The sequence below is a fragment of the Alligator mississippiensis genome, chromosome 2 (assembly GCF_030867095.1).
Source record: "Alligator mississippiensis isolate rAllMis1 chromosome 2, rAllMis1, whole genome shotgun sequence".
NCBI lineage: Eukaryota > Metazoa > Chordata > Crocodylia > Alligatoridae > Alligator > Alligator mississippiensis.
The window spans coordinates 1,888,858-1,914,638 of NC_081825.1; the positions used below are offsets into that span (position 1 = coordinate 1,888,858).

Consider the following 25,781-nt stretch of genomic DNA (forward strand, 5'->3'; position numbering starts at 1 on the left):
AATGAGAAGCTTTTGAACTTCTCCAAGTGCAAGTCATTTAGTTCCGAACTAGATCAATTTATTCATAATTACAAAGTATTAACTACTGGTATACATATAAATATAGTTTTATGCAGCAATTCAATTATATATGCATATTACCAGTCCTATGAATACAGGTTTCCCTTGATTTATGCTATACATGTGTTCGTGGAGAAAGGTGCATAAATTAAATTTGCATAAAGTGAACCCACTTGACAATGTAACACATAGGGATAGGTTCCCATGGCAGGGAGGGAGGGAGTGGGGCTGGGACTAGGGAAAGGGTGTGGGGAGGTGTGCTGCTCCCTGGGCTGCACAAGACAGCAAAGCAGGGGGAACAGAGTGGCACTCACCCCAGCTCCTGGAGTGGCTGGCGGAAGCTGCCTGGCTGCACCATGCTCCACCTGTTCCCACTCACCTCTGCTCCTGTGCTCCGCCGTACCCTGGTGCAGGCAGCTTCTGTTGGCTGCTCCCAAGGCCCCTCCAGCATGGGCTGGGGTGAGTGCGGGCAAGCAGAGCCCTGGGTCATGTGGGACATGGCACTCACCCTGGTCCCTGCTGCAGCAGCCCCAGGAGCAGCTGCCACCAGCTGCCTGTAGCTGCTGGGATGCACCATTCCTCGAACCTCCTGGGGCTCTGCCTGTCCCTACTCACCCCAGTCCCTGCTGCAGCAGCCCTGGGAGCGGCCGGTGCTAGCTGCCTGCAGCAGGGCATGGTGCAACCAGGGAACAGAGGTGAGTGGGGACAGGTGGAGCACGGTGCAGCCCAGTGGCTGCAGACAGCTGGTGCCAGCTGCCCCCGGGGCTGCTGCAGGTGGGGCTGGGGTGAGTGGGGCCATGGCCCTTTCCCCTCCCCTCACAGGCTTGTCTGCTTGGGCAGGGGAAGCGCCTATGTGGATTGTATAAGAGTGAATTTACCTTGCATATAACGAATTATGGGCTTAAATATGCTCATCGCATAAGAGCAGATTCGTATATAAAGAACTCGTTTAAATCGAGGGAAACCTGCACACTTCTCTGTCAGCTGGCAAGGTGACACAGAGCTGGCTGGTTCCCTGAAGGAAGACTAGATGTCTTTCAGTCTTTAAACACTATCAAGGATTGGAGAGGAAGCAGCTTGTTTTTTCTCTTTTCAAGATGATGATATTTATAATCCTTTAGTCATGTAGCCACCAATTAGGTAAGTTTTTGTTTTTTATCAATAGGTTTCTGTTTTTGATGAACATACTGCTTTGTTTCTTCCTCTATCCATAGTCGTCTTCTCAGTACCAGGGTTCTCCTGCTTCAGATATGGGTGAGATCTGTGCTAATAGTCTATTTTGTCAGAGCCGTCACTCGGGAACCAGCAGCGGGAAGGAGAGGAGCCAGGTACATGTGTGTCCCGCATGCACGTGTGCCCCTTTACCAACTTTACCAACTGACTGACTGGAGGCAGCAGCAGCAGCAGCAGAGGAATCGGCAGCAGGGGCAGCAATGGCTGATCCCCCAAAGGTAAGTGGAGCGGAGGGACCCGGCACAGCTGAGCTGGTTCCGGAGGGGAAGCCCCCCCGGGTCCCGTATAACTGAGCCTGTAGGGAACCGCGCTCCTGAGCCGCGCAGCATGAACACAGCACCCAAACAGGCTGGGCTCTGTAAGAGCACGCCGGTGATTGCACTGGCGTTCGCGCCATTGGGCAGGCAGAAAGGGCCAGGAGAGAGACTCCTGTACGGGTAGGGAATAGACACCAGACAGATCCACAAACAGCAGCTTATAGAATGGTGTTGCCGAGGAGTGCTGCTAGGGCCTCTGCCCAGGGGGACAAGGCTACCCGGGGCTGGTCTGAGGCCTCCACCCAGACTGAGCCCATGGGGGAGCTGATGTCCCCCTACCTCCTGGCCTGCGGGGGATCCCCAGCAGGGTCGGGGGGGGCAGAGATTGGGGGCCCCCACACCTGTCTGGCAGGTGCCAATCTTAGGGCTCTGGAGGCACAGGCGAGGGAGCTCCGGGAGGAGGTTAGCAGGCTGAGGGGGATCAGGGAGGCGGAGGAGGAAATTGTCAGTTATTTCCTTTCCCTGCTGGACCAGGCACCTAAGGAAGAAGCATCCCGGGCAGTGCCCTCCACAGCAGAGTGGCAGATGGTCACATCTAGGACTGGAGATGGTCGCAGCGAACTGATACCAGTTCCTCCAGTCTGACTGGACAACAGGTACAAGGCCCTGGCGACCCTGCAGGAAATGGAAGGAGAGGAGGAAACCTTTGGGCAGGAAGCAACACCACATTCTCCACACTCTGAACAGGTCAAGAGATCCAAGTGGACCCAGAGGAGCAGGCGACGAGTGCTTTTCACAGGCTACTCCATTCTGAGAGGAACGGAAGGGCCCATCTGTCACAAGGACCCCTCAACACGAGAGGTATACTGCCTGCCCGGAGCAAAGATTCAGGATGTGAAGGAAGTAATCCAGGCCAGGATCAAGACCACCGATTACTACCCCATGGTCCTAGGCCATGTGGGTACTAATGATGTGGCCAGGAGTACCCCCGATCACCTGATGGCAGACTACAGTGCTCTGGGCAGAGTGCTGAGGGAGATTGGTGCACAGGTGGTATTCTCTTCCATCCTACCAGTGAACGGACGTGGAAGACTGCATGAGAATGGCATCAGAGAGACCAATCAGTGGCTTTGGCAGTGGTGTCTCGAGGCAGGCTTCGGCTTCCTGGCAACAACTCGCACATTACGACGAGGGACATGCTCAGTTGGGATGGGCTTCACCTGTCCCCCAAAGGTAAGCATGTGGGTGGTACATATTGAGGGCTATAGATTGTACAGAAAGGACAGGGTGGGGAAAAAAGGGAGATCACCTAATAATAGAATTCACCATAAGCCGTCGAGTGGGTAAGGTAACTAGTAGGGTGAAAGTGCTAGACTTTAGGAAAGCTGATTTCAATGAATTCAGGCGATTAGTCAAGGACGCACTGCAGAGTAGGAGTTTTGAAGTGATGGGAGTCCAGGAAGGGTGGCTGTGCCTTAAGGAAATGATCCTTCGGGCACAAAGCAAGATGATCCCCGTGTGAGGTAAAAGAGGGAAAGGGACCAGGAGGCTTCCTTGGCTGACCACAGAAACCCAGGGTAGCCTAAGGGCCAAAAGGGGAGCACATAAAAAGTGGAAACAGGGAGAGATCACCAAAGAGGAGTATACCTCCTCTACTCACGCTTGTAGGGAGGCAGTTAGACGGGACAAAGCTACCATGGAGCTGAGGATGGCATCCCAAGTAAAAGACAACAAGAAATTGTTTTCTAGGTATATAGGGAGTTAAAGGAAGGCCCAGGGAGGAATAGGACCCCTACTAAATGGGCAGAAACAATTAGTGATGGACAGGGGGGACAAGGCTGAACTCCTCAACGAGTTCTTTGCCTCAGTGTTCCTAAGCGAGGGGCACGACAAGTCTCTCACTGGGGTTGTGGAGAGGCAGCAGCAAAGTGCCAGACTAACATGCATAGACCCTGAGATGGTGCAGAGTCACTTCAAGGAACTGGACGCCTTTAAGTTGGCATGCCTGGATGAGCTCCATCCGAGGGTGCTGAAGGCACTGGCTGACGTCATTACACAGCCACTGGCGGAAATATTTGAATGCTCGTGGCGCACAGGCCAAGTCCCGGAAGATTGGAAAAGGGCCAATGTGGTTGAAGAAAGGGAGGAAGGAGGACCCGGGCAACTATAGGCCAGTCAGTCTCACCTCCATCCTTGGCAAAATCTTTGAAAAAATTATCAAGGCTCACATTTGCGAGAGCCCGGCAGGACAAATTATGCTGAGGGGAAACCAGCACGGGTTTGTAGCAGACAGATCGTAACAGACCAATCTAGTCTCTTTTTATGACCAGGTTACGAAAAGCCTGAACACAGGAGGAGGGGTGGATGTCGTATACTTAGACTTCAGGAAGGCCTTCGATACGGTATCCCACCCCATACTGGTGAACAAGTTAAGAGGCTGTGACTTGGATGACTACCCAGTCTGGTGGGTGGCGAATTGGCTAGAGGGTCGCACCCAAAGAGTTGTGGTGGATGGGTCGGTATTGACCTGGAAGGGTGTGGGCAGTGGGGTCCTGCAGGGCTCGGTCCTTGGACCGATACTCTTTAATTTCTTCATCAGTGACTTGGACGAGGGAGTGAAGTGTACTCTGTCCAAGTTTGCAGATGACACAAAGCTATGGGGAGAAGTGGACACGCCGGAGGGCAGGGAACAGCTGCAGGCAGACCTGGACAGGTTGGACAAGTGGGCAGGAAACAACAGGATGCAGTTCAACAAGGAGAAATGCAAAGTGCTGCACCTAGGGAGGAAAAATGTCCAGCACACCTACAGCCTAGGGAATGACCTGCTGGGTGGCACAGAGGTGGAAAGGGATCTTGGAGTCCTAGTGGACTCCAAGATGAAAATGATTGGACAGTGTGACGAAGTAATCAGAAAAACTAATGGCACTTTATTGTGCATCAGCAGATGCATGACGAACAGATCCAAGGAGGTGATACTTCCCCTCTATCGGGCGCTGGTCAGACCTCAGTTGGAGTACTGTGTGCAATTTTGGGCGCCACACTTCAAGAGGGATGCGGATAACCTGGAGAGGGACGAGAGAAGGGCAACTCATATGGTCAAGGGCCTGCAGACCAAGCCCTACGAGGAGAGACTAGAGAATCTGGACCTTTTCAGCCTCCAGAGAAGAAGGTTGAGAGGCGACCTTGTTTGCTGCCTATAAGTTCATCATGGGGGCACAGAAGGGAATTGGTGAGTATTTATTCACCAAGGCGCCCCCGGGGGATACAAGAAATAATGGCCACAAGCTAGCAGAGAGCAGATTTAGATTGGACATTAGGAAGAACTTCTTCACAGTTCCAGTGGCCAAGGTCTGGAACGGGCTCCCAAGGGAGGTGGTGCTCTCCCCTACCCTGGGGGTCTTCAAGAGGAGGTTGGATGAGTATCTAGCTGGGGTCATCTAGACCCAGCACTCTTTCCTGCTTATGCAGGGGGTCGGACTCAATGATCTATTGAGGTCCCTTCCGACCCTAACATCTATTAATCTATGAATCTATTCAGTCTCCAGAGGAGAGGACTGTGAAGGGATCTGGTGGCCGTCTATAAACTCACCATGGTTGACCAGCAGCATATAGGTGAGGCTCTGTTCCCCTGGGCACCACCTGGGATAACAAGGAATAACAGCCACAAGTTGATTGAGAGCAGGCTCAGGCTTGATATCAAGAGGCATTGCTTTATAGTTAGGGCTGCCAGGCTCTGGAATGGGCTCCCAGGGTGGGTGCTCTCTCCTACCTTTGGGGTCTTCAAGAGGAGGTTGGATAGATATCTGGCTGGCGTGTGATGATCTGTATACTAATGCCTGTATACCAATGCTTGTAGTATGGGGAACAAAGAGGAGGAACTGGCCCTCAGAATAGCCAGTTCAAACCCAGACATAGTAGGGATCACGGAAACGTGGTGGGATTCATCCCACGACTGGGCAGTTAGCATTAGGGGCTATAGGCTCTACAGGAGGGATAGAGAAGGAAGGATGGGAGGGGGTGTGGCGCTTTATGTCAAAGAGCAATACACATCTTCTGCCAGCAAAATGGGGTCAGAGGAGGGGCAAGCTGAAGTTCTCTGGTTTCATGCATGCTGTTTAAAAGGGCCCGCCGACAGGAAAAAAGCCGCAGTTAGGCTGGGAAGCGTTGAGATATGCGCGGGTGAAAGCCCACTGCGCCCCTGCTCCCCCGAAGCCCCCCAGAAAACCTCCAGGAGCCGCGGAGCCCCCCGCCGACTCCCAGCACAGCCGGTGGTTAATGGGGCCCGTGAAGAGAGGGGGCTAACCTCTTAGTGAGTGGGAGGAGGTGACTGAGTGGAGCTGGGCCAGGTCAAATCCCGGCCAGGCCCCTACTTCAGCTGGCCCCCCAGGGAGCCAAGAGAACAGGCTGCGCAAACAGGCACACTTCTCTGCCGGCTCGCGAGTTATCGTGGAGTTCGGAGGGGAGGGCCTGGGACCCTGCCTGCGCACTGCTTAGGGTAGACAGTCCCAGCCGTAGCCAGCCTACCAGAGGCATGACACAGATCGGCACGCGCTGCACCCTGAGGATCCCCTCGGGCTCTGCGGCCCCCCCCTCTGGCACCTCAGAGACTGCCACCCAGATGGAGCCCCTGGTTCCGGGCTCCACGTGGACGGAGCCCCTGGCTCTCAGCTGCGGGGGCTGCCTGTCCCTTTTTCAGGCTCTGGGGCCTGGGAGCATGGTTACCTCTACTTGTGGGGTCTGCTCCCTTTTGGGGTCTCTGGCACGGCAGCTGGTGAGCTCCAGTCCACAGTCCAGAGACTGCGAGCCATCAGGGACTGCGAGCAGGAGATAGACTCCTACTGCCAGGCCTTTCTCCCTTGGGAGGCGGAGGGTAGACCACTGTCTCCCTTCAGGCCAAAGGAGGACTCCGGGCCCTCCCGCTCTGTCCAGCCAGGGGCATGAACCAAGGTGGTCAAGGGCCCTAAGGCCCACCACACCAAGGCCCCTGCCCGACCAGAGCTGAGCAACAGGGACGCACCTCTTGCTGCTCCAGCAGAGCCTGCTGAGTTTCCGGCTCCCACAGGCAACATGGGCCCAACTGCAGCTACCGCCCCTGCTCTCCCCAAGACAAAACGTAAGGTGTTTGTTGTGGGAGACTCCCTCCTGAGGGGGACTGAGGGGGCAATCTGCCACCCAGACCCCTTAGCCTGGGAAGTCTGCTGGTTCCCGGGGGCCCGCATCCAGGACATTGAGGAGAGGATCCCAAAGCTCCTCAAACCCACAGACCACTATCCCATGCTCCTTATTCATGTGGGCACCAATGACACAGCTCGGAGTGCTCCCAGCTGGGTCATGAGGCGCTACAGGGATTTGGGAGCGGGGCTAAATGGTCTGGGGGCACAGGTGGTGTTCTCATCAATCCTCCCAGTCTCAGGCTATGGGCCGAGGAGGGAGAGGATATTCTACGTGGTCAACCAAAGACTGAAGTGCTGGTGTCGTCGGAAAGGCTTTGGCTTTCATCACCACAGCCCGCTCTTTGGTGTGAGAGGCAGCGAGCTGCTGGGAAGAGATGGCCTCCACCTCTCTCCCCTGGGGAGGAGGCTCTTCTCAGCCAGACTGGCTGACCTGCTCCACCGGGCTTTAAACAAAGCCCGCTGGGGGACGGGGGGACTACCGCCACTTCTGGCCAGCTGAGCAACCTTGCAAAGCCAGCAGATCAAGGCACTTAAGGGAGCCCACCCCAGCCCCAGCCCTGGTAAAACCTGTGGGCAAGGAAGGAGCCCCCCAGGGGGCACTTGCCTGCCTGTACACTAATGCCAGAAGCCTGGGGAATAAGCAGGAGGAGCTCATCCTTCTGCTCAGTGCAAACAATTATGATGTCATAGGGATAACGGAGGCCTGGTGGGACTCCACCCATGACTGGACCACGGGTATAGATGGCTATACCCTGTACAGGAGTGATAATGTAGATAAAAGGGGCGGGGGTATAGCTCTCTATCTTAAGGAAAGATAGACGTCCCTGCAAGCTGATATTGGCGACCACGGTGGATGACTGAAGACCCTCTGTGTTAAAATCCGTGGGGAACACGGCACAGGGGACACAACTGTGGGAGTCTACTGCAGACCTCCCACCCAAAGTCCTGAGCTTGACCAGGAGTTTGCCCTGGAACTGGCTTAGGCGGCATGCTCTAGGACCATGGTTGTCATGGATGACTTCAACTACCCAGACATCTCATGGGAGGATCGCTTAGCAAAATCTGAGTGGTCGCAAACCTTTCTCTCGTGTGTGGATGACCTCTACCTGACTCAAGAAGTCTATGGGCCAATGAGAGGCAAAGCACTGCTCGACCTGGTATTGCCTACTGTGGATGACCTAGTCGGCGACCTAGTTATCGATGGGATGCTGGGTGACAGCAACCACAAGCTGATCACCTTCACCATCCGCCAAAAAGCTGGCAAGTCAGTCAGCAACACGCAAGTCCTTGACTTCAGGAAAGCCGACTTTGACAAGCTCAGGAGGCTTGTCAGTGAGGCCCTAAGGGACCATGACCACGGAGAAAGGGGAGTTCAAGAAGAGTGGTTGCTCCTCAAGGGAGCGATCCTCAATGCACAAACTAAGTCTATTCCATCTCAGAGGAAAGGCAGCAAGAGGGCACAGCAGCCCCCCTGGCTCTCCAGGGACCTAGCAGACCTCCTGAGGCTAAAAAGAAAGGCCTACAAAGGATGGAGGATGGGAGTCACCTCCAAGGAGGATTACTCTGCACTGGTCCGGTCCTGTAGGGAGCTGACCAGGAAAGCCGAGGCTGCAACTGAACTCCAACTAGCTTTGAGCATCAAGGACAATAAAAAGTCCTTTTTCAGATACTTGGGGAGCCGGAGGAAAAGCAGGGGCAACGTTGGACTCCTGCTGAACCAGATGGGGCAACTGACAACTGACGCCCAGGAAAAAGCCAACCTATTAAATAGGTACTTTGTGTTGGTCTTTCATCAGCCCCATGGGACGCCCATGCCCGCTACAGGGCCGGGAAGTCTGGGTGAGGGTGATCCCCTGCCCTCCATTGATGCTGACTTCATGAAGGAACATCTTGAGAAGCTGGATACCTTCAAGTCAGCCGGCCCTGACAATCTTCACCCCAGGGTACTCAAGGAGCTGGCGAGCATCATAGCCCAGCCTCTAGCGCTGATCTTTGAAAACTCTTGGCGCTCTGGTGTACTGCCCGAAGACTGGAAGAAGGCCAATGTGGTGCCTATCTTCAAGAAAGGGAGGAAAGTGGATCCGGCTAACTATAGGCCCATCAGCCTGACTTCTATCCCGGGGAAGATCTTAGAAAAGTTTATTAAGGAGGCCATCCTTAATGGACTGGCCGACGCCAACATCTTAAGGGATAGCCAGCACGGGTTTGTTGCGGGTAGGTCTTGCTTGACCAATCTCATTTCCTTCTACGACCAGGTGACCTATCACCTGGACTAGGGAGAAGAGATTGATGTCATATATCTTGACTTCAAAAAAGCCTTCGATCTGGTGTCCCATGATCACCTCTTGGTGAAGGTGGCCAATTGTTGCCTTGGGTCCACCACGATCCACTGGCTGGAAAATTGGTCCGTGGTCAGACCCAGAGGGTAGTAATTGATAGAAGTCACTCATCATGGTGTCCTGTGATGAGTGGGGTCCCCCAAGGCTCTGTCCTTGGACCCATACTGTTCAACATCTTCATTAATGATGTGGACACTGGAGTCAGAAGTGGACTGGCCAAGTTCGCCGATGACACCAAACTTTGGGGCAAAGCATCCACACCAGAAGACAGACGGATGATCCAGGCTGACCTGGACAGGCTCAGCAAGTGGGCGGACGAGAATCTGATGGTGTTCAACGCCGATAAATGCAAGGTTCTCCACCTTGGGAAGAAAAGCCCGCAGCATCCTTATAGGCTCAGCAGTGCTATGTTGGCTAGCACTATGGAAGAAAGAGATTTGGGGGTCATCATTGACCACAAGATGAACATGAGCCTGCAGTGCGATGCTGTGGCTAGTAAAGCGACCAAAACGCTGGCTTGCATCCATAGATGCTTCTCAAGCAAATCCCAGGATGTCATTCTCCCCTTGTACTCGTCCTTGGTGAGGCCACAGCTGGAGTACTGCATCCAGTTTTGGGCTCCACAATTCAAAAAGGATGTGGAGAAGCTTGAGAGAGTCCAGAGAAGAGCCACGCACATGATCAGAGGTCAGGGAAGCAGACCCTACGATGACAGGCTGAGAGCCCTGGGGCTCTTTAGCCCGGAAAAGCGCAGGCTCAGGGGTGATCTGATGGCCACCTATAAGTTTATCAGGGGTGACCACCAGTATGTGGGGGAACGTTTGTTCACCAGAGCGCCCCAAGGGATGACGACCAGGTCGAACGGTCATAAACTACTACAACACTGTTTCAGGCTGGACATAAGGAAGAATTTCTTTACTGACCGAGCCCCCAAGGTCTGGAACAGCCTGCCACCGGAGGTGGCTCAAGCTTTTACATTGAACACATTCAGGAGCAAGCTGGATGCTTATCTTGCTGGGATCCTATGACCCCAGCTGACGTCCTGCCCTTTGGGCAGAGGGCTGGACTCAATGATTTTCCGAGGTCCCTTCCAGCCCGAATGTCTATGAAATCTATGAAATCTATGAAGATACAAGGGTGTTGTGGAGAGAGGGATTTAACGGTGAGGGTCTACTACAGGCCAGGGAAGAGCTGGACCAGGAATTTTTGGGCCAGCTTGCAGAGGCACTTAAGGCAAGGGATGTAGTTGTCATGGGTGGTCTAAATTACCCAGACATCTGTTGGGAGGAGCAGTCAGCCAGGTTGGACCCTTCTAGGAGTTTGCTGGCTGAGATACAGGACCTCCACTTAACCCAGGAGGTGCACAGTCCTACCAGAGGAAATGTACTGTTGGCCCTGGTCCTGGCCACAGGCGATGATCTGGTAAGGGGGCTCCAGGTCCTGGACCACCTGGGTGATAGCGATCATCGCTTGCTGGAATTCATCCAGTGCACGGTGTCAAGGGCCTGCAGCAAGGCGGTAGCCCTAGACTTCAAGAGGGCCAACTTCAATGAGTTGAGATTGGTGGGAGAGGCGCTGGGGTTCTCGAGGGCAGGGGAACTCAGTGCCCAAGATGAGTGGTCGTTCCTTAAGAAGACGATACTCGGGGCCCAAGAGGTGATGATCCCAACAAGAAGCAAGGTGGGCAAGAGTACCTGAAAGCCTCCCTGGCTCACCAAGGACATCCAGGAATGCCTGGTTGCCAAAAAGGTGGCGTACACCCGGTGGAAGGTTGGGACTATCTCCAAAGAAGAGTAGACCTCCACTGCTCGGGCCTGTATGGGGGCTGTTAGGAAAGCTAAGGAAGACATAGAGTTAGGACTAGTGTCCAAGATCAAGGATAATAAAAAGTCCTTTTTGAAATATATAGGGAGGATGAAAAAGGCGCTGGGAAATGTGGGGCCCCTGCAAGATGCGCTGGGAAAAATGGTGGTTGCGTCAGAAGAGAAGGCAGACCTCTTTAACAAATTCTTCACCTCCATTTTCTTGGGCAGGGACCGGGACTCCCCCACCGCGTTTCCAGATGGACTCAAGGGGAATGCCCCAAGACATAAGGTTGAGGAGGACCAGGTTAGAGTGCTTCTGGAGGGGCTGGGCATGTTCCTTTCAGTAGATCCAGATACTCTCCACCCCAGGGTGTTGAGGGAGCTAGCAGGGGTTATTGCAGGGCCCTTGGCATGGCTTTATGAGTGCTCGTGGTGCTCGGGCCAGGTGCCAGATGATTGGGAGATAGCCAATGTGGTCCCCATCTTTAAGAAAGGGAGGAGGGAGGACCCGGGCAATGATAGGCCCGTCAGTCTTACCTCAATCCTGGGGAAACTCTTTGAGAAGATCATCAAGGAGCACATCTGTGATGGGCCGGCATCAGGGATGATGCTTAGGGTCAACCAGCACAGTTTCATTAGGGACAGTTCATGTCAGACCAACCTGATTGCCTTTTATGATCAGGTCACAAAAGCACTGGATGCAGGTGTCGCCGTGGATGTAGTCTTTCTGGACTTCAGCAAGGCCTTTGACACTGTCTCCCACCCCACCCTCATTAAAAAACTAGGCGACTGTGGCATCGATGAGTACATGCTCAGATGGATTGCTAATTCGCTGATGGGTTGTACTCAGAGGGTGGTGGTGGATGGGTGATATTCGACCTGGGGGGAAGTGGGCAGCAGAGTCCCCCAGGGCTCGGTCATTGGGCCCGCGCTGTTCAATTTCTTTATCAGCAATTTGGATGACGGGGTGAAAAGCAACCTGTTCAAATTCGCTGATGATACCAAAATCTGGGGTGAGGTGGCCCTGTTAACAGGGAGGAAAACACTGCAGAAAGACATGGATAGGTTGCAAGGGTGGGCTAACAAAAACAGGATGTGTTTCAATACGGACAAGTGCAGGGTGCTGTACTTGGGCAGTAGCAACCGGCAACATGCTAATAAGATGGGAAACTCCCTTCTTGAGAGCACAGAGGCAGAAAGGGATCTTGGAGCCTTCATTGACGCCAAGCTGAACATGGGTCGCCAGTGCGAGGTCACGGTTGGCAGGGCTAACCGGACCCTATCGTACATCCACAGGTGCATCTCAAGTAAAGCCAAGGAGGTGATCCTCCCCCTCTACGTGACACTGGTCAGGCCACAGCTGGAGTACTGTGTCCAGTTCTGGGCACCCCACTTCAAGAGGGATGTGGACAACATTGAGAGGGTCCAGAGGAGGTCCACCCACATGATCCGGAGGCATCAGGAGAGACCCTACAATGAGAGGCTACGGGACCTGAACCTGTTCATCCTTGTTTCCCCCAGCACCCCCCGGGATAACGAGGAATAACGGCCACAAATTGTTGGACAGTAGGTTTAGATTAGATATCCATAGGAACTAATTCACAGTCAGGGCTTTTAGGATCTGGAACCAACTTCCAAGGGAAGTGGTGCTGGCTCCTCCCTGGGGGTCTTTAAGAAGCAGCTCCATGTCTACATGGCTGGGGTCACTTGAGCCCAGTTTCTCTCCTGGCCAGGCAAGAGGTCAGACTTGAAGATCTACAAGGTCCCTTCTGACATGACTTCTTTGATTCTCTGATGTCAGCACCCGTTCCTGCCCAGGGCAGGAGGTCGGACTTGATGATATGTTCAGGTCCCTTCCAACCCTAGAAACTATGAATAATGTCTTCCCTTTTCATAGATTCATAGATTCATAGATTCATAGATTCAGAGATGTTAGGGTCAGAAGGGACCTCAATAGAACATCAAGTCCGACCCCCTGCATAAGCAGGAAAGAGTGCTGGGTCTAGATGACCCCAGCTAGATACTCGTCTAACCTCCTCTTGAAGACCCCCAGGGTAGGGGAGAGCACCACCTCCCTTGGGAGCCCGTTCCAGACCTCGGCCACTCGAACTGTGAAGAAGTTCTTCCTAATGTCCAGTCTAAATCTGCTCTCTGCTAGCTTGTGGCCATTGTTTCTTGTAACCCCCGGGGGCGCCTTGCTGAATAAATCCTCACCAATTCCCTTCTGTGCCCCCATGATGAACTTATAGGCAGCCACAAGGTCGCCTCTCAACCTTCTCTTGCGGAGGCTGAAAAGGTCCAGTTTCTCTAGTCTCTCCTCGTAGTGCTTGGTCTGCAGGCCCTTGACCATACGAGTTGCCCTTCTCTGTACCCTCTCCAGGTTATCCGCATCCTTCTTGAAGTGTGGCGCCCAGAATTGCACGCAGTACTCCAACTGCGGTCTGACCAACGCCCTATAGAGGGGAGGTATCACCTCCCTAGACCTATTCGTCATGCATCTGCTGATGCACGATAAAGTGCCATTGGCTTTTCTGATGGCTTCGTCACACTGCCGGCTCATGTTCATCTTGGAGTCCACTAGGACTCTAAGATCCCTTTCCACCTCTGTGGAAAGGGATCTTGAAGGGAAAGCCTTCAAGCTTTTCCTCTGCAGTCCACTCCACTCTTCCTTTCTACTCTGCCTCCGTCCTTTCCTATACTGTCTCTCTGTCTTTAAGACAGTGTCTTAACTAACTCCTCTGCCTTGCTTGGCCCAGCTCCACCGCCACATAAGCACAGAACAACTATGTTATCCAGCCTGGTTCTTTGCACGTGTGAATTCAGTCCGCTGAGAAACAGAAACTGAAAGCCCACAACTTTCAAGAAGCAAGAGCTGGTCGTTAGGCTGGACAGACAGACTAGAGCCATTTTCATGAGATGAAAAACTGAAATGAATGCCCATGTTTGATTGGTAGGTAACTCAACATGTGTGAGTGTGACAGAGCCATTCATTCATTTTTATGAGACGGTACGTGTAAGTTTAGCATGTTTGTGATGAGATTTAATTGTAACTGTTATTTTTTTAAACGAGAGAGAAATTGATTTTATTGATGCTTCTAAAAAAAGAATCCAATTTAAATTAAAAAAATCTGATTTAAAAAAAATTGGTTTTTATCTACCCTGCATTTGTGGTCAGTCCTGTATGATTGGACAAGGGCAAATCTAGCACCAATCCTTAAGAAATGGAGAAGGACGGTTCAGGGAAATACAGACCAGTCAGCCTCACCTCAGTCCCTGGAAAAACCATGGAGCAGGTCTTCAAGGAATCCACTGTGAAGAACTTGGAGGATAAGGGGATTATTGGGAGAAGTCAGCACGGATTCATCAAGGGCAAGTCATGCCTAACCAACCTGGCTGCCTTCTATGATAAGACGGCTGGCTCTGTGGATGCAGGGGAAGCAGTGGACGGCATATCCCTTGATTTTAGGGTTTTTTTTTATCTCCCTGCCTGCCATCTGACACCTCCAGGGAAGGAATTTGACCTGATCAATGCATCAAAGAGCTACTCAACACAGCTCACAAAGACACTCTCATGGACCCAGAGGGACAGCCTTCCTGCTTCAGCTACCTCTGTGCAAAAATGAAGTTTATTTCCTACCTTTGGGGACTTTTTACCATCTTGTACCATCTACAATTTTCCCAGACTATGACAAAGGGACTTTGATCCTGAAAGCTTGCAGAAAAGGACATTTTTCTTCCATTTTCCAGTTGGTCTAATAAAAGGTATCATTTTGGAACCAAGAGTTCTAGTTTTTTGAATATTGATTTTAGCAAGGCTTTTCATACAGGCTCTCACAGCATTCTTGCAAGTAAGCTAAGGAAGTCTGGCTTGGATGACCGAACTGTAAGGTGGACAGATAGCTGGCTGGATCATCAGACTCAACAGGTAGTGATCAATAGCTCAAGGTCTAGTTGGCAGCCAGTATTAAGTGGAGTGCCCTAGGGGTTGGTTCTGGGGCAGGTTTTGTTCAGTATCTTCATTAACAATCTGGAAGAAAGGATGGAGGGCACCCTAAGCAAGTTCACGGATGGCACCAAGCTGGGGGAAGTAATAGCTACACAATGGGGTGAGGCTAGGATTCAGAGTGAACTAGACAAATGGGAGGATTGGGCCAAAAGAAATCATATGAGGTCCAACAAGGACACGTGCAAAGTCCTGTAGTTAGGATGGAGCAATCCCAGGCACCGCTACAGGCTTGAAACCAACCAGTTAAAAAGCAGCTCTGCAGGAAAGGACCTGGGCTTACAGTGGACAAGAAGCTGGATAGGAGTCAGCAGTGTGCCCTTGCTCCCAAGAAGCCTAATGCCATCCTGGACTGCATTGGGAGGAGCCTTGCCAGGAAACAGACAGAAGGAATTATTGCCCTTTTCTCCATTGGTGAGTACTCATCTGGAGTACTGGGTCCAGTTTTCGGACCCCAACTTCAGAAAGGATGTGGGCAAGTTGGAGATAGCCAACAGAGGGCAGTGAAAGCACAGAGTGGGATGAGGGACATGTTTGGGAGAAGAGGCTCAGGGAACTGGACTTAAATAGTCTGGAGAAACGAAGACGGGGGTGTGGATTTGATAGCAGCCTTTAGTTAACTGCAGGGTGAGCCCAAAGATTCATGGACTATAAGGCTGGAAGGGACCTCGGACGATCCCAAGCAGGAAAGATAACTGGGGTCAGGTGACTCCAGCTAGGTGATCGTCCATTTTCCTATTGAAGATTTGCAGGGTCAGTGATTGCACCAGCTCTGGAGGGAGCTTCTTCCACAGTCTGGACACTCTAACTGTAAAGAAGTTTTTCCTACTGTTGAGCCCAAAACGGTCTTCCTGGAGCTTGTGACCATTACTCCTGGTGCTCCCCCGAGGGTGCTGTGATGAACAGTTTTTCACCGAGCTCTTGCTGTACTCCCCTGATGTAGTGGTAAGCTGCTACCAGGTCCCCTTTCAGCCTTCTCTTTTTCATGCTGAAGAGTCCCAGGTCCCTCAGCCTTTCCTCGTATGGCTTGCTGTGCAAGTCTCTGATCATGTGGATGGCTCTTCTCTGGACTCTCTCAAGATTTACCATGTCCCTGTTGAAGCGCGGTGCCCAGAACTGGATGCAGTACTTCATCTGCGGTCTCACCAAGGCTGAGCAGAGCAGAAGAATCACCTCCTTGGTTTTGCTGGAGATGCATCGATTGATGCATGTCAGAGTATTATTTGCTCTGCTGGCTATAGTTCTGGGTTGGATGTGGAGAAGCTTGAGAGAGTCCAGAAAAGAGCCACTTACATTATTAGAGACCTGAAGAGCAAGCCATACAAGGAAAGGCTGACAGATATGGGATTGTTCAGCCTAGAAAAGAGACGATTTGGGGAGATTTGTGGCAGCTTACAAATATATCAGGGGCTAGGCGAACAACTATTCACGTAAGTGTCCCAGGAGAAAACCAGGAGCAATGGTCACTAACTCCTAGAAGAAGGTTTCTGACTGGATATGAGGAAATACTTCTTTACGGTTCGTGTGCCCGGACTCTGGAATAAACTGCCAGTGGGTGTGGTGCAGGCACCTACCCTGGGGGTCTTCAGAAGAAGAGTGGATGCACACCTTGCAGGGGTTATTTTATCTCAGCACTATACCTGCCCAGAGCAGGGTGGTTGCACCCGAGCATCTTTTGTGGTTCCTTCCAGCCTTTCATTTCTGTGACTCTTAAAGTAGGCAGAAAGACACATTTCAGAGCATGTGAAATTCCCGAGTGTACAAATGATCTGTATGGTCTTCCTTTAGCTCAAGAAGGCATTTGAGCACTTCCCTAAGGAAATTCTCTGGGGGAAATAGAGGAAAAAGAAAGCAAGAGAAAAGCAAACTGACCTTTTGAAACGTAAGTACCTCAATCCTGTGCACAAGTTAGAACAAGCCCCTGTACTAGAGATCCTCTGGAAATGAAAATTGGTTTTCACTAGGCCCCATTCCTAACCTACTTCTTATCACAGTGATGGGCGTTTGATCTGCAGAGGGATTTGAGGAGGACAAGAAACCTTGTGAGAATAGCAGAGTGAGCTGAAGAGCCCAGGTCTTAATGTTAAAAGAACAAAGCAACCAAATTCTCTGGTCTTTGGAGATGAAGATGTTGGGAAGATGTGGACAGAAGCGTCCAGTTACCCTGGTAGAGGTATCTGGGTTACATCACGTGTGCATACGTCACTAAAGGCACAGTTAAGGAAATGCATCGTCCCTGTGTTGTAGCAGCAGAGGCTGACAAGATTTCAATTAACTTCTGCTGGGTCATATCGGGAACTGTGAGAGAATCCATCTAGGTGCTTAGGATCAACAGACTATTGGAAAGATAGCCGGAAGGGTCCTCACACGGTCATCTAGTCCAGCCCCCTGCTTAAGGTGGCACCAGCCCTCACTACACCATCCCAGACACCTCTATGCAGCCTGCTCCTGGGACTTGCCAGACACTCCCCCACGTGTCTAGGGCCTGTTCCAGCACTCAGCCCTGCTTGGAGTCACAAAGCTCCTCCTTCATGTCCAACCTCCAATTCCCCTGCTGTAGCTTGGGACCATTGTTCCTCGCCCTGTCCTCTGCAGCCACAGAGAAAAGCCCATCTCCCGCCTCTCTGCCATTGCCCTGCAGGGCTTTGCAGACTGGTCAAATCCCCACTCAGTTTTCTCCTCTCCAGACTCAATCCCCCCAGCTCTTCCAGCCTGTGTTCAGCTGTCTTGCCTCCCAGGCCCTGATCATTTTTGTTGCTCTGCACTGGGCTCTTCCCAATCTGTCCACATCCTCCTGGCAGTGTGGGGCCCAGACCTGGGCAGTCTCCAGTGTGGGATGGAGCAGGAGAACCACCGCCCTGCCCTTGGCAGGGACTTTCCTGTTGAGACAGCCCTGGAGACTGTTGGTTTGTCTGCAACAACTGCACTGGTGTACCTGGGTTCTCAGGCTAAGAGCACAGATCTTTGTGCCAAAAACCTTGCTTCCTGCCCCAGCCAACTACCAGCTGGCAGAAAAGGGATCATAAAAAAGTCTTGGATTCTCCTGCATATTGTGGCAGGACTCGGCAAGTAGCACTGTTATTCACCATACTGTGATGTTACAGGGTTGGAGAGACCTCAAGCATCTAATCCAGGCCTCTGCATGGAGGCAGCAGGACACTCTTCCTAAGCCACTACACACAGCCCCCATCCAACCTCTGCTTGGAAACCTCCAGGGAAGCAGGGTCTGCAGCTCCCTGGGGCAGCTGGTCCTGTTGCCCTACTGCTCTGACACTAAGATTGATTTTTCCCCTGCGATTTTCTCACCATCTGTTTTGCTGCACTTCAAACCCCTGGTTGCATGTTCTACTGTCTGGGAATGACTGTCACAGGAACATGAAGATTTCCAGAATCTCTCCCAGATCCATTCACACTGGCTGTCAGGAGTGAATGGTGCAGGCCAGTCAAAGCTGATCTTCCTTTGTGTCGGGTGTACAGTCAGGTGTCTGGATTTAGCCCAAACGTGCATAAGTCAGGTGAAGACGTGGGCGCATACTAGCGGTGCTGGCTGCAGTGGTTTGGATGGCGCAGGGGCAACATGCAGGGGTGGATGCTGCAAGCTCCCTGAGGGCAGGGAATGTCCCATGGCTGCAGCACTTGCAGGTTGGCCTTGACCAGCGTGAGCTGGTCCGGTGCCAGGACAGCACTGGGCCATGTGCCCTCTTCCCTGTGCTCTGAACCTCCATTCACAAAAGAAAAACAGAAAAGGACATTTCCTGCTCCCACTTTGTTCCCCTCCATCTCTGTCTCTGGGTACCCTTAGGGACTATTTAGAACAGCTGGATATATACAAGTCTGTGGGGCTGGACTGGATGCACCCGAGGGTGCTGAGGGAGTTTGCTGATGAGATGGTAGAGCCACTGACCATCATCTATGAAAACACATGGGGATCAGGAGAGGTCCTGGATGATTGGAAAAGGGCAAACATAGTGCCCATATTTAAGAATAGGAAAAAGCAGGATCCAGGGAACTAAACATGGGTCGTTCTCACCTCAGTCCCTGGAAAAAATTATGGAGCAGATCCTCCAGGTATCCATTTCTAAGCACTCAGAGGAGGAGAAGGGGATCACGAAGAGTCAGCGTGGATTCACCAAGTGCCAGCCATGCCTGACCAACCTGATTGCCTTGTATGCTGAGATGACTGGCCCTGTGGATGTGGGGTAACTTGATTTTAGCAAGTCTTTTGCTATGGTCTCCCACAACATTCTTGCAGGCAAACTAAGGAAGTCTGGGTTGGATGAATGGACTGTAAGGTGGATAGGAAACTGGATGTATCACCAGGCTCAGAGGATAGTAATCAATGGATTGATGTATAGTAAGCAGCTAGCATCAGGTGGAGTGCCCCAGGGATCAGTTTTGTTTCATATCTTCATCAGTGTCCTGAAAACAGCATGGAGTGATCCCTTGTAGCAAAAAGCCCCCTTTTCCTCTTGCCTGCATTGGCTGTCTCCTCCTTGGATAAGTTTCTCTTCTTCTTCCTTTTCTTCCTTCCTCTTTCATTCACTTTAAGATTAAGAATTGTGTTTTAAAACTGGATGCGTGCATTTTGTATCTCCCCTTGTATTTTGGTATTGTTATCTATTTGTGTGTCATGGCATTACTCTTCTAGCTTATACTTTATACTCCTTACCTTTCAACGTTCAACTAAATGTGTTTAGTTTCAGAAGTAAGTTATACATTGTAACAATGTTAACAAGAGCAGGAATCAAACTGCCAGTTCCCTGTATCAGGCGGGACCCTGAAAGAGCGAGTGAATCAGTGATTGAATGCATAACACAGTAGCAGGTAGCCATTAACACCTGGGAAACCGCAGATGAACCGAGGGGAAGAAATCAATAGGAGACAATGTATCAACCGGAAATCTCTAAACATCACTGATCAAGAGCTAGAACCCCTGGCCTGAGTTAATCAATGCCAGGGATCAACATTTGGGCTGAATATTTCCAGATTGACTGCTGTCAGAGCCCTATTCAAAATTCATCAACGGACTTCCAAACCTGGGCATATATGCAGATGACCCCTGGGGCTAACAGATGCCATCCAGTAGCCACCGAGGGTGGAAGTCCCACAAGGGTCAACGACACCTGGATTGAGAAAACCTGAAAACTGGGGAGTCACCAAAGTCTGCCAAGGACAGATAAACAGCAGTTAAAACTGACCTTCAGTGGCACCATCTTCATCTCCAACTTGACCAGCACCTCACTTGTCCAGCCAGGAGGAGCAGCCGGCAACCCCCTTCTGGAGGATAACACCACGCTGAAAGAAGCCTCGACTGGCCATCGACGGCAGACTCCAGCACTTGTAGGATAGGTATACCTGACTCTTGTAGCTTGCTACTGTGTCTGTGCATGTGTGTGTGTGTGTTTGTGTGTGGGGACCAGCCCCAAGGTTTATGATTTAACTTCATTAGTGTTTCAATCCGCCTAATAAACCAGAATTTTAAGGATTCCGAGTTGGACATTTGTAGCCAACATTATTTGGTGGAAAATGCTGGCATTATTCTAGGAATATTAGTGGATTGGTAACTGGGGAGACCGTGTCTCGAGATAGAACCCACATCAACAAAGGTGGGTGGGCAATAGTCACCCAAGGGGGTGGGCAGACTCAAGGAGGGTCTGGATTTAGAAGTCACCCAAGGGGGTGGACTAGGATTTAGACTCACCCAAGTGGGTGGGCATATTCAAGGAGTGTCTGGATTTAGTTGTCACCTAAGGGGGGTGGGGCATATCCCAAGGAAGGGATTTGGTAGTAGAACTGCAGGGGAAGGGGCAGAGTTGGTTAGGAGCACAGGGGCTCAAGGGTACTCACAGGCTTGAGGCATGGTGAGGAAAATTTCTTTGTTTAGGAAAAAAAAACCCTAAGGTTGGATCAGGAGGCCAAGAAGATAAGTGGATACGGAGGGAGGAAATTGTGCAGCCACTGGCGGGAATGTTTAAACGCTCGTGGCGCACGGGCCAAGTCCCGGAGGACTGGAAAAGGGCCAATGTGGTCCACATTTTCAAGAAGGGGAGGAAGGAGGACCCAAGAAACTATAGGTCAGTAAGTCTCACCTCCATCCTAGGCACAGTCTTTGAAAAAACTATCAAGGCTTACATTTGCGAGAGCCCAGCAGGACAAATTATGCTGAGGGGAAACCAGCACGGGTTCGTGGCACCTAGATCATGCCAGACTAATCTAGTCTCTTTTTATGACCAGGTTACAAAACGCCTGGACACAGGAGTAGGGGTGGATGTCGTATACTTAGACTTCAGGAAGGCCTTCGATACGGTATCCCACCCCATACTGGTGAACAAGTTAAGAGGCTGTGACTTGGATGACTACACAGTCCGGCGGGTGGCGAATTGGCTAAAGGGTCGCACCCAGAGAGTCATAGTGGATGGGTCAGTATTGACCTAGAAGGGTGTGGGCAGTGGGGTCCCGCAGGACTCGGTCCTGGGACCGATACTCTTTAATGTCTTCATCAGCGACTTGGACGAGGGAGTGAAGTGTACTCTGTCCAAGTTTGCGGATGACACAAAACTGTGGGGAGAAGTGGACATGCCGGAGGGCAGGGAATAACTACAAGCAGACCTGGACAGGTTGGACAAATTGGCAGAAAACAACAGGATGCAGTTCAACAAGAAGAAATGCAAAGTGCTGCACCTAGGGAGGATAAATGTCCAGCACACCTACTGCCTAGGAAATGCCCTGTTGGGTGACACGGAAGCAGAAAGGGATCTTGGACTCTTAGTGGACTCCAAGATGAACATGAGTCGGCAGTGTGACGAAGCCATCAGAAAAGCCAATGGCACTTTATCGTGCATCAGCAGATGCATGACGAACAGGTCCAAGGAGGTGATACTTCCCCTCTATCGGGCGCTGGTCAGACCGCAGTTGGAGTACTGCGTGCAATTCTGGGCACCACACTTCAAGAGGGATGCGGATAACCTGGAGAGGGTCCAGAGAAGGGCCACGCGTATGGTTAAGGGCTTGCAGGCCAAGCCCTATAAGGAGAGACTAGGTCACCTAGACCTCTTCAGCCTCCGTAAGAGAAGGTTGAGAGGCGACCTTGTGGCTGCCTATAAGTTCATCATGGGGGCACAGAAGGGAATTGGTGAGGCTTGACTCACCAAAGTGCCCCTGGGGGTTACAAGAAACAATGGCCACAAGCTAGCAGAGAGCAGATTTAGACTGGACATTAGGAAGAACTTCTTCACAGTTCGAGTGGCCAAGGTCTGGAACGGGCTCCCAAGGGAGGTGGTGCTCTCCCCTACCCTGGGGGTCTTCAAGAGGAGGTTAGATGAGTATCTAGCTGGGGTCATCTAGACCCAGCACTCTTTCCTGCCTATGCAGGGGGTCGGGCTCGATGATCTGTTGAGGTCCCTTCCAACCCTAACATCTATGAATCTGTAAATATGAATCTATGAAATTTCCCCTGTCTGTAGGGAGATTCTTAAGGCTGGACCCAGCCCATGGAGGGAGGATGTGTGCACCTCAGGCTTTTCCATAGGGGACACTGAAGCCCAATTTCAAAGATTTTGCCTTTGTAAAAAACCCTCAGTTCAAAGGAAACACTGTGCCTTGGTCTGACTACTATGGCATGCTGTAAAAACCGCAATTGAAGAAAAAGCTCAGCAAGCCTCTGAAATTGAGGAAAAGGAGGAGCAAATTCAAATGCTGCAAGATAGATGTGTCCAATTGGAAACCAGGAATCAGACTCTGAAGGGGTTGTCTCGGAACGTGAAAAATGAAAAGGAGCAATTGAGAAAAAGAAATCAAGACAATGCCCGACAATTGGAATTATTGGACAAAGAAAAGGCTAGCAGAGAAGTCTTCCAAAAATTGGTAAAGACAATGGCTAAAGACCAAGCCGAGAAGGGAGCCAAGGTCAACCCATGGCCCCTGTCTAAATACCATTAACCTTTTGAAAAAGGAACTGCAAGAGCGCAGCCTGCAAGTAGCAGCTGCCATCCGGGGAGACCAAGCCAGGGATCCAGACATCCCCTTCAATCGGGGAAAGATTTGGGGTGGGGAGATGTGGGGAGATCCAGAGGATGCAGGGGAGCCCTCTCCTGAAGACCCTAAGTCTGATCAGAAGATGACCCTGGTGCCTGAGGTGAGCGCAATCACGTGGACCTCAGTCACTCAGGATGCTCAGGGAAAACCCACGGAAACCACACAGGTAACAGTCCCCCTCAGGGGAGCTGATCTAGCAGCCCTGAGCAAGACCCTGGGATCTGCTAACATTAGGAATTTGGGACAGTGGTTGCAGAAATCCCTCCACGTAGTGGCCTGTGAAACCCTGAGTGTCCGGGAACGGCACCGCCTACTAAGGGCTTGCGCCACCCCAGGGATTCAGGCAGCTATGGATCAGGAGGACAGCTTTGGGGGAGACCATATTCCCCAGAGCATAGTGGGTTTGGGGATCGGTTTGGGGAGAAAGACACCTAAGGGACAGTTTGGGGCTAGCCACCAGACACCTGGGGAACCTGTTAGGGACTGTGTGATCCGGTGTGTTATGTTGGGATTGCTGTCAGGGACGGTTCTGCCCCTAGACAAGGAGACCAAATGGACATCGGACATGAGAAGTATAGATTACCCTCCTGGGTTTTGGAAGGAGGTACAGGAAGGCGTGCATGAGCCCATAATTGGACTGATGGGGCCGCTCTGAGAGACAGGGAGATATGTGCTGGGAGAAGTCCTAGACCGGGCTCAGGATGCAGAGAGGTTAATTGGACGTCAAGGGGGGGGGGGCGATTGCAGCCGCCCAGTTCAGAGAAAAGCTTAATGACACACTGAATTATATGGTTACCTATCCTAATGAAAGTGCATACCCCAAAACTGACGGGGTTCGGGGTACAAATTATTGCCCCAGCCCACACTGGGTTAACCCGAGGGTATCAAAGGAAAGAGAGGGGGAAAACGGGATTTGGTCAGCAGTGTGGAAGTTTTTAATGCAGCATGGGGAACCAAAAGGGAAATGGCATGGAAAGCCTCTAGCCGAGCTGCTTATCAGAATGGCAGAGCTGACCGGGGAGGGAGCAGCACCTCCCCTTCTAAGAAGGTAGCAGCCTCAGCCCCGGTCTCCAAAGAGCAGTGATGGAGCCCCCGTAATGGGACCCCTGAGCAAAGCCCTGGCTCATGGGAGAAATTGGGGACCCTCAATTGGGATCGAGGAGGGAGACTCCGAAGACACGTTACGGTGGGAACTCAAGGGCATACCAGTGCACTCCTGGACACCGGAGCTGCACTAAATGTATTTGGGGGGAAATGGGACCTGCAGCAATTTGAGATTGATCAAATTACACTCCGGTCCTTTACAGGGCAGGAATCCACCGGGGTGGTGTGCACAGGGGTGACCACCTGCATCCAGTTCCCAGAGGGGCCCCAAGAGATTAATATAGATATGGTTCAACAAGAGGGCTCCACTGAACAGTTGATTTTGGGAACCCCTTGTTCAACCGGGAAGGCTGGATCCTGGATGTAGCCAACCGAGTTGTATGGTGAGCACAGTCAGCTGACCCAAACTGGGGATGAATTCTTTCAAACTTTCTTTGCTACAGTGGTGGAGACCGCAAGTTTACAAGGATAAGCTTCTACCCAACCAGAGTACATGTCAATAATGACAAGAATATATTCAAAAGAACAACATTTTGGCATTTGAACAAAGTCCATTTGCAAATTTACGAAAGGTCCCCATGGTGGGGGGTGTGCCGCTTGTCTAGTTTTAACCTTCTGACCGATGTTATGGGCAAGACAAATGGGACAAGTGCTACAGTACTGCTGCGCCATGGAGGGATAACACCATGCTGAAAGAAGCCTCGACGGCAGACTCCAGCACTTGTAGGATAGGTATACCTGACTCTTGTAGCTTGCTACTGTGTGTGTGCATGTGTGTGGGTGTGGGGAGGGGAGGGGAGGGGGGGACCAGCCCCAAAGTTTATGATTTAACTTCATTACAGTGTTTCAATCTGCCTAATAAACCAGAATTTTAAGAATCCCGAGTTGGACATTTGTAGCCAACAGTGACAGATTGACCCTTAGCCAAGGTACATGCTCGAGTGAGGGCTACCAGTTCAGCCACTTGAGCAGAGCGGGCATGAGGCAACTGGTAAGCTTCGAAAACGTGGTGTTGATCACAGACTGCGTAGCCAGCAGGGAGCTGTCCCTGGGAGTTTCTGAAGGCAGGAGCCATCTACATGTAGCAGGAGATCTGGGTTCTGTAGTGGTGCATCTTTAAGATCCATACGAGGGGTCAAAAGCTGGGTAGTTACAGTTAAGCAATCATGAGGTTCTCCGTCCGATGGGGTAGGAGGGAGGGAAGCAGGATTCAGGATAGAGCAGAGTGTTACAGTTACATTGGCAGCTGAAAGAAGAAGCCTGTCATATTTGGTATGTCGGGAGTTAGAAACATGTTGTGTTTTGCCTTTGAGGAGCAGGGCCATAACAGCATGGGGAACAGCAACGGTGACTGCGTGTCCAGGGACCAAGGAATCAGCCTTTTCTACAAGCAGGGCAGCAGCAGCTACGGATCGGAGACAGGGCGGGAGTCCTGCTGCAGCAGGGTCTAAGGCAGAGCTATAACAGGCAATGGGGCGTTGCTTGTCACCGTGAAGCTGAGTGAGCACCCCTGGGCAATGCCATCTCGTCCATCCCAATACAGGGTAAAGGGCTCTTGTCATCAGGAAGTCCTAAAGCGGGTGCTCTGGCGCGGGCTTGCTTGGTCTGAATAAAGGCTTGTTCGGCTTCTGGAAGCCAAGGTAGCGGTTCGGGAGTAGAATCAAGGGTAAGGGCCCGTAGGGGCTTGACGATGGGAGCATGACCCATAATCCATTGCCTGCAATACCCGGTCATCCCTAAATGCATTCAGCAGGAGGAGAAGAGGAGGAGAG

At 51.6% G+C, this 25,781-nt stretch overlaps 1 long non-coding RNA gene across 3 annotated transcripts; it reads left to right on the forward strand.

The window, feature by feature from the left end:
- The first annotated feature begins 293 nt into the window (after positions 1–293).
- LOC109285407 (uncharacterized) lies at positions 294–24,887 on the forward strand. 3 transcript variants are annotated; one of them, XR_009459444.1, is made up of 6 exons: positions 294–1,511; positions 2,085–2,206; positions 2,298–2,411; positions 2,626–2,783; positions 4,492–4,779; positions 14,044–20,356. It is a non-coding gene; the product is annotated as an uncharacterized LOC109285407 (long non-coding RNA). The 3 variants fall into 3 exon arrangements; XR_009459445.1 differs by lacking the exon at positions 14,044–20,356 and adding an exon at positions 21,106–24,887 and having other exon boundaries at positions 295–1,511; positions 4,495–4,779; XR_009459443.1 differs by having other exon boundaries at positions 295–1,511; positions 4,495–4,779.
- The last annotated feature ends 894 nt before the right edge of the window (positions 24,888–25,781 follow it).